Source organism: Palaemon carinicauda, chromosome 18 (genome assembly GCF_036898095.1).
Source record: "Palaemon carinicauda isolate YSFRI2023 chromosome 18, ASM3689809v2, whole genome shotgun sequence".
NCBI classification, from domain to species: Eukaryota; Metazoa; Arthropoda; class Malacostraca; order Decapoda; family Palaemonidae; genus Palaemon; species Palaemon carinicauda.
Genome location: NC_090742.1, coordinates 19,719,845 through 19,735,912, shown reverse-complemented (window position 1 = coordinate 19,735,912; position 16,068 = coordinate 19,719,845). Strand labels below are relative to the sequence as shown.

At 40.3% G+C, this 16,068-nt stretch overlaps 1 long non-coding RNA gene across 1 annotated transcript in view; it reads right to left on the bottom strand.

Annotated features, from left to right (window-relative positions):
• LOC137657686 (uncharacterized) overlaps positions 1–15,643 on the bottom strand; it is a 38,334-nt gene extending 22,691 nt beyond the window's left edge. The window contains exon 1 of the long non-coding RNA XR_011047185.1: positions 15,441–15,643. This is a non-coding gene — a long non-coding RNA (uncharacterized lncRNA). The remainder of the gene's footprint in view (positions 1–15,440) is intronic.
• Positions 15,644–16,068: the final 425 nt, after the last annotated feature.

The following is a 16,068-nucleotide window of genomic DNA, read 5'->3' as shown; positions in this document are numbered from 1 at the left end:
TGACCCCGGAAGTCGACTCGCTCCCACTGCCTTCCACCCCCACCTCCTTCGCCCCTCCATCGTTGGTAATATGACGGAGGCGGACTCTACCCCAGCAGTTGGCACTGCGGCCGCTCCATTGAAACTTTCACCGTTCGCTAGCGGAGAAGCGTTCGCTTGGTTTCAACGCGCTTAAGTCCACTTTCGTATCAGGGGCGTGACTCTCTCAACCACCAAAGCAGATTATGTTCTCGCGGCGATACCCGAGGACACCTTCCCAGAAATATCCGACTGGCTTTGTGAACAAGGAGACACCCCAATAGCGTATGACGACCTCAAATCATACCTTCTGCAGCAGTACTCGCCGTCGCCAGCCGCCCGTATAGCAAAGCTTTTTCAGCTCTCGCAACAACCGTTGGGGGACGAAAGGGCTTCGCTTGCCCTCAGGGAAATGACCAGTATCTGTCGCCTTCAACCTGCCGCAGATGGCTCTCCTCGTGAGGTGAACCTACTCCGTGCCCTTTGGATACGCCATTTACCTGAACCTGTGCGCGCTGCCATACCCGATGTCGATAGTTTACCCATAAAGGACTTGATGACCAAAACCGACGCCCTTATGGACAGCCACTTCAAGACCTCCATCAACGCCTCCACCCCTGACGACGAGGATGCCTATTCAACGTCAACCGAAGCTGACATGAATGCCGTAGGACATACACGCCTACCCCGTGACGTGCCGAAGCGGCGACAAAGCCGCCCACCACCCACCAATCGCTCGCGCCCCAACGAACGACTTCTACAGCCACTTACTACCTCCCATCCGCCGCAGTTTTGCTACTACCACTTCAGATTCAGGGCAACCGCGAAGAAATGTGCCAAAGATTGTCAGTGGCCAAAAAAAACGTGTAAGTAGGCCATCGCTTGTGGCGGTGGCCTCCCATGTTTCTAATCTTTTCTTTTTACAGGATGCAGGAACGGCCGTGCGATTTTTGGTAGACACGGGTGCTTGTCGTTCTCTTTTGCCAAGGAAACTCTTCAAGGCACAACGTAGTCTGTCTACATCTGCCGACGTCCGCTTGGTAGCTGCCAACGGATCTGCGATACCCACCTACGGTTACGAGAACCTCACATTATCGTTCGGAAACGGTATATTCAATTGGAAGTTTCTCGTTGCTGACGTCACTATGCCAATCCTTGGTGCGGATTTCCTCTCTCATTTCCACCTTCTGGTCGATGTCGCCCACCGACGATTGGTCAACGCCGACTCCTACTTGTCGACACCTCTTCAACCCGCCCCCTCTAACCTCGCTATCCACATCAGCGCACCCACGGATGCCTACGCCCACCTCCTCACGTCGTACCCGGAAGTTTTCCGTCCAGAACTTCGCCAAACGCCCACGGTTCCTGCCAAGCACGGTATTTATCACCATATCAAGACGACGGGACCCCCAGTCTTCGCAAAATTCAGACGTCTAGCACCGGAACGATTGGCAGCCGCCAAACAGACGTTCGCCGAAATGGAGAAAATGGGCCTTTGCCAAAAGGCCTCCAGCCCATGGTCGTCACCCTTACACATCGTTCTGAAGAAAGACGGCTCCCTCCGTCCGTGCGGGGATTACAGGCGCCTGAACATGCAAACAGAACCGGATCACTACCCCCTCCCAAACATTGCCGATGTAACCTCCTACCTGCGCAAAGCGAAGGTTTTCTCTACGCTCGACCTCCTGAAGGGGTATTATCAGGTGCCTATGAACCCAGAAGACATCCCCAAGACCGCCATCACCACTCCGTTTGGCACATACACCTTCAATTACTCCTGTTTTGGCCTTCGTAATGCTGGGGCAATGTTTCAACGTCTCATGGATGGCATCTTAGGGGACCTCCCTTTCTGTGTATGTTATGTGGACGACATACTTGTGTTCTCCTCCTCAAAAGAAGAACACCTCCATCACCTGCGCATCGTGCTCGACCGCCTGCAACAAAACGGCCTTGTAGTCCGGTACGACAAGTGTACCTTTGGCGCCAACGAAGTGTCGTTCTTAGGGCACCGTATCACTCCTGAAGGAGTCCATCCCCTCCCTGAGAAGGTAGCAGCCGTTCAGAATTTCCCCACGCCCTCCACCGTCAAAGCTCTGCAGGAATTCTTGGCATGATCAACTATTATCACCGTTTTCTGCCAGCCATTGCCGCCACTTGCTCCCCTCTATGCCTCCCTCAAGGGCAAGCCAAAGAACCTGAAGTGGGGTCCCCTTCAAGAAGCAGCCTTCTGCAATGCAAAGAAGGCCCTATCAACTGCTGCGGCTCTCACTTTTCCTATCCCACACGCCCCTCTCCTTCTCTCCACCGATGACAGCGACGTCGCTATTGGTGCAGTACTCGAGCAGGTGGTCAAAGGCTCGCCCCGCCCATTGGCCTTCTTCAGCAGAAAACTGTCCAAGGCAGAATTGGGTTATTCTACCTTCGATCGAGAATTGCTGGCGGTGCACTTGGCTGTCCGTCACTTTCGCCATTTCTTAGAAGTTACGCCCTTCGTCATTCGTACAGACCACATGCCTCTGGTGCATGCCTTCACTCGACAGTCTGACCCCTGGTCCGCCCGTCAACGCCGACATCTCTCCGCCGTGGCTGAATACAATTGCACCCTCCAATACGTCCCTGGGAAAATGAATCCCGTTGCCGATGCCCTGCCAAGAAACACGTTGGCTGCCGTTCAACTGGGATTGGATTACAACACCCTGGCTGAAGCCCAACGACAGGATCCAGAGTATCAAGCTTGTAGGACATCCTGCACGTCCCTCCGTTGGGAGGATTTTCCCCTCGAAGACTCCAACACCACCCTCCTCTGTGACGTCAGTACTGGTAGACCGCGACCTTGGATTCCTGCTCCCATGCGCCGACAGGTGTTTGATTTCATCCACGGCCTTTCACATCCCTCGTGCCGTTCTACTGCACAGCTGCTGAAGGCAAAGTTCATTTGGCACGGCATTTCTAAGGATGCTAAGGATTGGGTCCGTGCGTGTACTTCTTGCCAAACTTCCTAAGTACATCGACACACGGATTCAGGAGTGGGCACCTTTCCTCAACCTCAGCGTCGTTTCGCACACATTCACGTCGACGTTGTAGGCCCCCTACCCACATCACAAGGACATCGTTACCTGTTTACCGTCATCGACCGCTCCACTCGTTGGCCTGAAGCCATTCCCATGGAAACTGCAACGTCCGCCTCATGTACATCTGCCTTACTCTCTGGATGGATTTCAAGATTCGGTATCCCTGAGCATATTACTTCTGACAGGGGAACAACTTTCACCTCTCAATTATGGACGTCATTAGCGAATCTCATGGGCATCACCCTACATCAGACAACGGCCTACAACCCAGCTGCCAATGGAATGGTTGAACGTTTTCATCGCACCCACAAAGCAGCTTTGATGTCCCACTGCAAGGATTGCAACTGGTTAACTCAGCTTCCCTGGGTCCTCCTTGGACTAAAGACCACTCCTAAAGACGCCCTCGACGTCTCGGCAGCCGAAATGGTGTATGGCGACCCGTTGGTCGTCCCTGCCAAGTTTTTTCCTTCTACGACCTCCTCCGACGATCTCCAGCGCATACGTCACGTCGTGGGAAAATTTACTCCGTGCCGCCAGACTTACAAGCCCCCAGCGAAGCATCACATACCAACGGACTTGCACTCTGCAACGCACGTCTTCCTGCGCAACGACACCAGCAAGCCACCACTAACGCCCCCTTACACGGGCCCTTTCCTTGTGATCCGATGCAGTCCGAAAGCATTCCTCCTAAACATTCGGGGCAAAGAAGACTGGGTCTCCATTGATAGTCTAAAACCTGCTTATCTTCTGCCAGATGACCCGCCTACAGTTCGCCTCTCTAGATCAGGGCGCCCTATTTAACATGTACAGTATGTCATTTTTAGGGGGGGAGCCATGTACCAACCATGTCACACAATTGTACATAATTATTTTGTATATATTATGCTTGTATCTGCGCTCTTCCCTCGCACTAAAAAGAACCTGAATGATCATGTCTCCGTTTTGCTCTAACTTTGTCTCTCTCGAACAGGTCATGTCCTGTTGCCTCGAGGTTTTGTATATAAAGAAGTGTGTTCCTTAATAAATAACTCAGTCGTTTCCAATCTGCCTTTGAGTTCACAACTCCTCTCTCGGTCGACGCGTCACACTATCGTTACCTTACAGAGGCAGGATTCTAGCAGAAAGTATATGTTTTTGTATACTATAAATTCCTTTATAGGATTCTAGCTAAGTAGATTATATATATATATATATATATATATATATATATATATATATATATATATATATATATATATATATATATATATATATATATATACATATATATACACTAACTCCCTTCATAAAATTGATTGGCCGTTTTTTTTCATTATAGTTAACCTATTTATATTTCCACAACAACGTACAGGTTGCGTCCCAGCTATGACATATTGTGGAATGATCTTTTTAATCCCGCAGTTTAATCGGTGGAAGTTTTTTTTTTTCCCCCCTTTTTTTTTTTTTTTTTGTAAATGGTTTTCTGTCGAATAGGATGACAAATCTTATTTCATACTTTATATGACTGATTTATTTTAAAGTTTATTCTTGATCTTTTAGACCTTTTAATATTCTATCCAATACTTCAATTTATTTGCTATTCACTTATTTCCCTGCCTCACTGGGCTGCTTTCCTTGTAAAGAGCTCTTGGGCCATTGCATTCTGCTATTCCAATCAGGGCTACATGATAATCTAAGTTTATAATCTAACCAATTTATGATTGAACTGGGATTGAACAGATTAATGCTCTCTGCGTTTGATGGAAAAGCTTTAATGCTCAAATATAACCTGCGTTTGATGGAAAAGCTTTAATGCTCAAATATAACCAAGTTGTGAAAACCACCACTTAAATACTAGCACGTGTGTTGAAAATATTAAGTTGTAGATGTTCCTTTACCGATGATATTTAATTTCAAAATTACCCCAATAATTCATGTTCATGACAACACTAAATATAGTTTAAAACCTATCCTAATTGTAAACTAGATCAATTCTTGGATAACACATTCATGACGCTTAATGTTAACGAGGGACCATTTAAGAAATTAGGTATTTGTAAGTTAGATTATGTTCTAGGCTCTAACTGATCCTATGTAGAGTTTACTGTCAGTACACCTCACACTGAGCTGCAGAAGTTGCTTTAGTGCTTTTGGTCCTCCAATATACCTCTTCTCTCACTTCCTCTAAAATTCTGCTGTTAAAAAAATCTCCAATTGATTATTGGGCAGCTGCTGGCCCAGCCCGGCATCAGAGCCCTATATAGCATAATATCTTTTAAAACAAAATACTACCACAATGTCATAATTCATAGATAAGTATTTGCTTTTAAAACAGCTGTTTAAGTAGTCATTGTAATCGAACTTGATAAAAAACCAAGTATTTTGTGTGTGGTCCCCCAACCATTAGGACTTTAGCATTTGAAAACCAATTAATAAACAAGAAGGGTACAAAAATCGTAAATTACACCATTCCCACTTGATAATAAAAATAAGTGACTAAACATTTTCTTACCCAACACGCTCATAGGGGTAGTAGTGGTCATACCCTGATGAGAGGGGCAAGCCGCGAGTTAATACACTGACACCCCACACTCCTGCAAATTGCTGAACCAACTGGTTGTAGTGAATAAATAGGGTAGGGGTGTGCGCACACGTGACGTCATTTTTGACAGCTCTAATTAATAGTTTATTACCATAAACCACGATTTCTTAGCTAAATACAGCACACCGTACTTTCACTGCACATAACATATCAAAACTATATCAAAACTATCCCCTGAAAATACAGTTTTTGACATTACTGTTCTTGCTGGTTAAAAAACTCACCGTAGCTCCATGACTAGCATTTCTATTGTAAACGTTCAAGCTTCTAAATTAAATTGAATGTAAAGTTAGGTGTTGCTTTAACGTGCGAGGACATATCTAATTAGGTCTTCGAGACATTTTCCCCACAAGAACGTTGCCGTTATTAAGTGTTGCTTGTAATAACAGTAAAATTCTATCACATGCTCAAGTGATTTTACTAGATTTACTAATGGCCGCATTTTCTTACCAGCTATGGCACAGCTTTTTAAAACTGGCTAGTGGATTTCACCTAACCTTGAATTTCACCACCTCTAAAACCTATTTCCACTGCATTTTTACCAAAATTACACGTGGGTAGAGGAAAGTTCAGATATATTTAACAAAATTTACTAAGAAAAAAAAAATTCTACACGTGGCGTAGGGGAAAACTTCAGATACATTTAACAAAATCGACTAAAAAAATTCAACAGTTTGGTTTTGCCACTTAAAATATTCCAACTTTACCGTGAAGTTAAGAGAAAAACAAAATTTGCTCAATTTCAGCCACCTGGAATGTATCGGAATGGTGTATAAAAAAAAAAAAAAAAAAAAAAAAACGGGGAAGTGTGGCATGAGACATCAAATTGGTTTGATGGTTAAACGCATGATCTAAGCATCTTATTGATAAACTAAAATTTCGCCGTACTCGAGTTACAATGTCTGCATAATCATCACCAACACTAATTATAGCAACAGTCAAAGTTGTTTCTTGCACTCTACATACTTAAGAGCTCATAATGTGCTAAATTTTATCACGAGTTTTCACAGAATTTTATTATCATTATTACTAGCCAAGCTACAAACCTAGTTGTAAAAGCAAGACTATATAAGCCTAAGGGCTCTAATAGGGAAAAATAGCCCAGTGAGGAAAGGAAATAAGGATAATTAATGAGAAATTAACAAATCATTCTAAAAACAGTAACAACGTCAAAACAGATATGTCATATATAAACTATTAATGTCAAAATAGACATGTCGTATACTGTAAACTATAAAAACTCATGTCAGCCTGGTCACAAAAACATTTGCTGCAACTTTGAACTTTCGAAGTTCTTCTAATTCAACTACCCGATTAGGAAGATCAATCCACAGGTTGATCACAGCTGGAATAAAACTTCTAGAATACTGTGTAGTATTGAGCCTCATGAAGGAGAAGGCCTGGCTATTAGAATTAACTGCCTGTCTAGTATTACGAACAGGATAGAATTGTCCATGGAGACCTGAATGTAAAGGATGGTCAGAGTTATGAGAAATTTTATGCAACATGCATAATTAACTAATTGAACGACGGTGCCAAAGATTAATATCTAGATCAGGAACAAGAAATTTAAAAGACCGCAAACGTTTCTATCCAACAAATCAAGATTAGAATCAGCAGCTGAAGACCAGACAGGAGAACAATATTCAAAACAAAGTAGAATGAAAGAATTAACACACTTCAGAATAGATTGATCACTGAAAATCTTGAGAGACTTTCTCAATAAGCCAATTTTGTGTAATTGAAGAAGGCACATACCTAACGAGTTTCTCAAAAGTATATTTTCTGCCGAGAATCACACCTAAAATTTTAAGTCATACAAATTCAAAGAAACATTATCAATACTGAGATCCGGATGTTGAAGAGCCACCGTCCTTGACCTACTTACAATCATACTTTGAGTTTTGTTAGGATTCAACTTCATACCCCATAAATTGCACCTCGCACTAATTTTAGCTAAATCTCTATCAAGGGAGTTACCAACCCCAGATCTACATTCAGGGGATGGAATAGATGCAAAGAGTAGCATCATCTGAATATGCGACAAGCTTGTTTTCTAGGCCAAACCACATGTCATGTGTATATAGTATGAAAGATAAAGGGCCAAGAACACTACCCTGTGGAGCACCGGATATCACATTCCTATACTCACTATGGTGCCCATCAACAACTACTCAGATCTATTACTTAAAAAATCAATTATAATGCTAAGAAACGACCCACCCACTCCCAACTGTCTTAGTTTGAGAAAAAAAAAAAAAAAAAAAAAAAAGCCTCATGATTAACACGGTCAAAGGCAGCACTAAAATCAAGGCCAATCATACGAACTTCCTGACCACAATCAAGGGATTGCTGCACAGCAATGGAGATTGTAATAAGGGCATCACATGCTCCAAGGCCTTTACGAAAACCAAATAAACTAGGGAATAAATGATTTCCTTCAGTAAACCTGTTAAGACCTTTTGCCAGAAGACTTTCAAAAACTTTTGATATGGGAGTTATGGAAATTGGCCGGTAATCAGTTGGACTTAGAGCTACCATACAAACATTTACATAAAGGAGTAACATTACCAAATTTTTCGTCGGCAGCTGAACATGTATAGCAATGTTACATGAAATGAAATAAACTTAAAATTATAGAGCAATATAATTTTTAAAATATACCGAAGACGAAGTCTTATATGAATTGTGATGAAATTATGGAACTTCATCTTGAAGCAGTTAGGCATCTGGTTACACAAAAAAATCAGTTTGTTCTGGTATGTCTAAATGTAAAGTTTTGTCGATAAAATGTTCCATCAAAGTACTCTACCACGCATTCATTTTCACATTTGCCACCTATTCATACAAAATCGGTTATCTCTAAAATCCTCTAGAACATTTAGGAACCTTTAATTTTTTTTTCAGCTAGTTACATGGCATAATAGCTGAAAAATTTTCAAGTAGTGTCGGTCCGGGAACTTGGGGAAAAGACCTAGATGCTAAGAAAAATAAACAAACAGGCTGACTGAGACACAGTTTACCAGGAGTCCAGGACCATATTTCTGGACGGGGCTTTTTTGCCAGTGTCATAGCCCCCTAAAGCTGACCCGAGAGCACGAGGTCTTACTACCATAAAATCAGTTTCACCTAAAACATTAACACCGCTGCCGTACGAATGTAAGAACCTGTAAGAAGTGCACTGGCAAATTCCTCCTAACATTGTTGTTGTTGAAGATTGCCTGGCCCTAAGCCTGACACGGGATTTTGCAATCTTGCAGCCCGTAGCCGCCTCCTAACAACTTTCCCTAAGTACAGTATATATATATATATATATATATATATATATATATATATATATATATATATATATATATATATATATATATATATATATATATATATATATATATATATATATATATATATACTGTACGTGATCGCTAGAGAATTTCCATCAAAATCTATAACGTACTTTTTTTTTGCTGGCGTTTTCTGGGCTTACACAGACACTCAAGAATACGAAAGGCATTTAACCTAAACCATAGGTCAAGCAGAATAACTAAATATTCAAGATGGAAAATTTGTCTAACATGATCTTAATAGCGCCTTAGCCTAACCTCTCTCGGATCTATACTATTAAATCAATATCTGACGAATTCCCCAAAAACCTACGTGACCAAGGTGAACATGTTGCGCTTACTACCTACCAAACAATCCATTAGGGAAAATAACTAAAGTCCAGTAGCCTACAACTCTGCAGCCTTAGACAAGTCTAAGGCTTAGACAAGTCTAAGGCTTAGACAAGTCTAAGGCTTAGACAAGTCTAAGGCTTAGACACGTCTAAGGCTTAGACAAGTCTAAGGCTTAGACAATAAAATACGAGACCAATTTCCCACAATTACAAAACATCGAGTTATATAAATCAATTTAATAAAATTCAAAAGTTCGCGAAAGTCAAACAAAAGGGACTTGCCCACACGTGCTGCTCTTTGCTGGTCGGATGAAGAAAATATGGAGGACTGACTCGGTGACGTCACTGACGTGTAAAGAAGGGAAAACGGGAGCTTACGTCAGACCACCCGAGTCCCGACTTCTTTCATCTAGTAGTCGAGCAGCAAACGATCATCAAAGAAATTACATAATTATTTTCGAAAAGTGCAATTAATTTGCTCAACAATGGTAATCAAACCGGATAAGGAAATCCCCATTTGGTTTTTATTCTATTGTTAATAAAATTACTTCGGAGTTTTGTTTTAAAAAAATTAACCAGCAGCTGTAAGTTAGACGGGGGAAGGAGGCGAAGATAAATTAATCAAACTCCTTAAATCGAATTTTGTGCAATTGCCTCAGCAGCAGACTGGTTCAACCAATGTAAATTTGCAATTAAAGTTCATACCTGGACTTTGAAATAAAGTTTAGTTAAAATACCTCACCAATGCAAAGAACAATGCTAAGGAACAACTCTCCTCGACCTACTTTACATTCAGATCTCCCAGGACAATTCTATCCTGTTCGTAATACTAGGCAGGCAGTTATTTCTAATAGCCAGGCCTTCTCCATCACGAGGCTCAATACTACGCAGTACTCTAGAAGTTTTATTCCAGCTGTGACCAAGTTATGGAATGATCTTCCTAATCGGGCGGTTGAATCAGTAGAACTTCAAAAGTTCAAAGTTGGAGCAAATGCTTTTTTGTTGACCAGGCGGACATGAGTTTTTATAGTTTATTTATGACATATTTGTTTTTGATGCTGTTAATAGTTTATATATGACATGTCTGTTTTGACGTTGTTACTGTTTTTAGAATGATTTATTGTTAATTTGTTCTCTTCATTTATTTATTTCCTTATTTCCTTTCTTCACTGGGCTATTTTTCCCTGTTGGAGCCCCTGGGCTTATAGCATCTTGCTTTTCCAACTAGGGTTGTAGCTTGGATAATAATAATAATAATAATAATAATAATAATAATAATAATGCTCTTACAATCATGTTTTGAGTATAATTAAGGTTAAACTACTCTATAAAACTTACACCATCAGCTAGACCACTGAGATTCAACATCCGCAGGTCGGCATGAGCAAATGCATCATTCGGTAAGAAAAGTAATGGGTCCAGATATTAGCTTCTATTTCTGTAGTTACTAAGAAGCCCATCAAGTATTCCTAAGAATCCAGTCATTATTACAAAAGATTGACCTACTCCCATCGGTTGAGTTTGAAACTAGGAACTCATCTTTAAAACTTATAAGCAACCCTTATCATATAAACTCCGTGTTCACAATGTAAGAACATCCCATGCTCCACGGCCTTAGCAAAAACCAAACTACTAACTAGGGAATAGATTATTACCATCGGCTGATTTATTAACTATAGACTACTTATCCCCCCCCCCCCGCAAAAAAAAGAAAAAAAAAGATATGGGAGTTATGGACACTAAATTGGGTGGCAAGTGGGATCTAATTTTTCCACAAAAGGATTCAATGTCCTAATAATCATGAATTAACTTTACTTCTAAAATATTCTACTTTCATTTATTTACTCATTTTACCTTCTTTTCTAACATTGTTCCTCAATGGACACGCCAAGTTCCTAATCGAAGCTTAATGCTATTTTAGGTTTAAAAGTCATTCACAAATGAGAGGCAAGTGACAGTAATCCCCGTTGGGCGTTCTGCAGTTAGGGACGTTACCGCCTAAAGCGGGGTTTACACGGGCGAGCAGCTCGTCGAGCCTGGCTCGACAACCCTGTATTTGAATTGATGTTCGAGCGTGTAAACGGGCTATTTGGTTGTCGAGCGCGCTCGCCGAACGGCTCGATAAAAGTCAGACTCATCTTGACTTTTGTGGGCGGAGCTACATTGTTTGACGAACGGTGTGAACGTGTGAACGGGTGTCGAGCATCGAACCTCAGTTGTTATTCAAACCTGCTCTAGGAAACATCATCAAAGAAACGAATAATGGCTGCCATTAATGAAAGCAAGAATGAGAAGGAAGTCGTACTTTGATTTCATACATACATATACGGCTCATCCAGCTTTATGGAAAGTTAAATCAAAAGACTATTCCAATAAAGTAGCCAGAAACAAAGGAATAGCGGCTCTAGATGAAATATTGAAAGAACTAATTTTAAAGCCTTAATTTTAAAGCAATAAGCAAATTGCTATGTGAAAATTTCTCTCTTTATAGTAGCGAACCCTTCGTCCACTTTGATCTTTTCTTTTTCCTTCTTAGTGCCACTGCTAAAGCAATGGCTATCAAATTGTCCTGGTCGAGAGACATGTTAACGTTGTTTTAGCACGAGGCACACTGAGGCTCGATGTACTGTCTGAAAGCTCTTCGAGCCGTTCCACAAGTAGGTTCGACAACCGGGCTCGACGAGCTGCTCGGCCGTGTAAACCCCGCTTAAGCCACAACAACCTTAAACTATGATCATATTTGCGTTTGTTGGAGGTTATATTCAAATGTAACCTACAAATGAACAAAAACTCTTAAATATTTACATCTATGTACAAACTACCGAGACGAGGTTCCTTTACTATCGATCTTACATTACCAAGAAAAACTCCAAATCATTCGTTTTGTGATGTAAAGAATGTGGCGTTAAATCTAGAATTAGAGTATATGTGGAGAAACATTCTCTAAAACATTCTTTACGATCCCATTTACACCTAATACGTTCAACGTTAATGGTGTACAAATTGGAAACTAGGTACTGTTCGGGAGAAGTAAAGCTAGTTATCTCTTGGGTAATAATTTCATTGGGATTTTGATACTTGCCTATTTTTCACGCTCTATCAAGTTAAACTTTTTTCTCTTCTGGCAACTATCGGGGCTTTCCACCATGCTCATTAGACCTGGTGGTATAATTGTTCTCAACCCCACTTTCGGCCCAAATTTCTATAATTTTAACGGAAAACTAAATTGGGTTGTAACTTAAAATATTTGCTTTTATTAACTGTTCATAGTCATCGGTTGTACCCACATTCAACTTTAAAGGACGAACGATACGAGATGTCAAGAAACTTATGCAAATTATACCAATCAAAATCACTTATTACTTGAAAGCTGCACAGCACTAAATTCTCTTGACTTCAGTGACTTTGCAGACATTTGGACAATGGGCATTACTTAGTATTAACTTGAACCATTTGGTAATGTTTGAGCAACCTTAAGAAATTCTTGACACCAAATGAGTTTTTGGGAGGAAAAATCTGGGAGGAAGACATGAGTAGCGTGAGTTTGATCGTCGATATATAAAGAACTAGGCATTTGCGACAGATAATATTTTACAGAAATACTACAAAAGACTTGCTTTACTCGGGAAATATATTATTATAATAGATTTCCCATAATGGATGAAACTGTAAATTTTCCAGTTTTTGTAACGGGACGTAAAAGGTTCAAACGACCGAAGATCATAGGGAAAGTCTAGTTCGGTTTGGATCCTTTTCCCACAAAAACGTGGCCGTAACTATTATTCCAGAGCAATTCCCACCAAAGTAACACCGGGGTAAGGGGAATATAAGATACATTAGACCAATTTGACTGGTTGGTTCATTGCAATACCCAAGATACGTTGTACCCCTTATAACAGTTTCTAGAATTAGTTTGTCCACTCAAACTGGGGGGTTTTCCGTATGCACAAAATTGTCAAAATCAGAAGTCTAAAAAATTGAGCCCAATTTCGAGAAATGGAGTGCGCTCAATTTTGAACTACCACCGATGGAGCTATAATATAGAGCAAAAAAATGGGAGAAGGTGGAACAAGAGACGACTGGTCTGAATAACAGAAGGAAAATAGCCACGAACAATCAAGAAAGACATGAAACTTCCAACACATTTAAATGAACGACCTGGTATTTTCTTTATAAAATGGCACCATTACTAGAGTAATTAGACTTAGGAACTTGCCTACCAAATGCAAAAAAGAACGAAGTGACGGGTTACAGAAAGGAGAAAAACTACGTCAAAGCACCTGAATAATTCCTTCACCTAGTAGTTTTAACCAAGATACCATAGTAGAACCGACTTGTTGCTAAAAGCCCCTGAGAAGGAATATAAGTAAAGCAGAATAATTGCCTTTCTGCCATTATGTTTTAACTGGATTAGCTAAAATAATAGGCCCCCCCAAAAAAAAAATCTCTATTTCCATTGTAAACTTTCATCGTTAACATAAAGTGACACAAAAATTAAACTATGGTAATGGCAAGGGTTACGCGACTGAGGTCAAGGAAGGGCCTTTCAAACATTTTGGTTAGGACCTTTACTACACACAAGACAATACCAGTTATTAGGCCATACCTGTGATTAATGCAGATGAAACTTTATGCACACTAGAAATCTGTCTACTCGGGGAAATACATTTTCCCAGCTAGTTTGGCATTTGGTAATTTTCTAATTGTGGAATTCACTTCAACTTGGCTTTAATCACCTAAACAAATAAAAAAATAACTAGAAACTTTAAAATGAGCAAGCCACATGTATCACATGACACCCAATTAAATCTTTAAGAGTACTTAAATCAAATTATACGACAAAGACACTTAAATTCTATCGTTACATTGTTTAATAACATTGCTGTGGTAGACTTACGTACCAATAGACCTACAATGTTCATTGCTACATGAAAATGACTTATAAGAAAAAAAAAATGGACAATGAAAATTTTAGCGTAAATTAAAATGACACCGATGCAACTAGTTTTCAGAGCCGTCAAAATTACTACATTAGATATGCATGAACCCGTACGCACACCTTCAACCCTTCCAATCCCACCCCTAACTACAAGCTGGTTCGGCAATTTACGTATGGTTTCAGTGTACCTCTCTGGGTACCACCTCTCACCGAGGTATGGCTACTATAACCAAGCGGGACAGGAAATAATTTCAATCAAAACTCTTGTTCCATTACATAGGGAAGGTAGTTTCGTTTACGTATCCAGTTAAAATCGGGAATACAGGATTGTTAAGTGGTTATACACGAAGCAATTAAACTAATGAAAATGTGTTCCGTGCAAAAATTAAAAATATAACCGCTATGCATTAGTTTTCGCATTAAATATTCTAACCGGTAAATAACGATATTAAGTAACCTTGAGAAATTCTAAAACTCGCACTAAAAGGGTTTCGAGTCATTCACTATTCTTACGGCAGCAAAATTGCCTGACTGAAAAGCCCAGGACACAAAAAAAATACTGCCAACAGCCATCTGAACCACGAACAATTTAAAAACTGCATCAAAATAGTGTCGGATAGCACTTCATGCCGGAAGAGCACTGGCTTAATGTAGTTATTTCAACTAACAATGTAGCCATGGTTGCCTATACGTTACACGTTTAAAAAAGATTTTCCAAAGTAGCGGGATTTCACAACACCCAAGATTTGCCGTAGCCGGTGGTTCAGGGATATTACACTTTACAAATAGTATCCTTCATTCCAAAAGAAAAATTCATGCCACGTAAACTATAGCAAATAAACATTAGGTCAAGCCCAATATACTAACCGGATTTATGAATGAATAAAAGTTATGTAACTACTATCAGTCTTGTTTATCCCCTTCATCATCCACTAACTATTTGCGACCACGTTAGGCGTGGAAATATGGCCATCGGTAGGCTATGGTTTACTTGAAAAGACAATAACTACCGGCCAAACAGATTTGCAATCTTAAATCTGTCAAATAAGGCCGGGGAAATAATACACGATGCTCTACTATCATTAAATGATCAATAAACAACAACCTTCCAGTAATGTTAGATATAGGAGAGTAAAATTATGCATAAAAGGAACTTACCTACAGTCAACACGTGTTAACCTTCGGCAATCGGACCTAAGAAAGGAAGATGGAGGAAAGGAACGGGCAAAGCAAGGAAGCAAAACAGATGACGTCACGTCACTTGACGTTTCTTCTTCTTTTGCCTACAATTGTTGTCGAACAGAAAGCGATCGTCAGTAGTAGAGATTTAGGATAGCAACCGGTTTGCAAAACTCTTGATATAATTTCATTTAAATAGACTAGATTATCGACTTTACCCACGGCTATCTACAGCTAAGTGAAAGTTATAAAGTGCGACTCCAGCGAGTTCAGTCCTTTGGCCAACACTAATTTAATCTTTTGAAAGAAAATGGTCCCGGGACCTCCCGCGGACTGATTCAAAGAAAACGATAACAGCTATGACAAAAATCAATGGTAAACTCTAGCCAAAAAGAAAGAAAGAAAAAAAACCAATCTGATATATTATAATTATTGTCCGAATAATTTGGCAATTTTCAAATGATGATATGGTTTCATTACAAAACACTAAATGATGAAAAAATAAAATTGTGATTAGCTTGTGATGGATAAGCTTTCTAAAATCGATATTCCATTGTTATTTTTCTACCGTTTTATTTTGCTTCACTCATTATTCATCCGGAGAAAA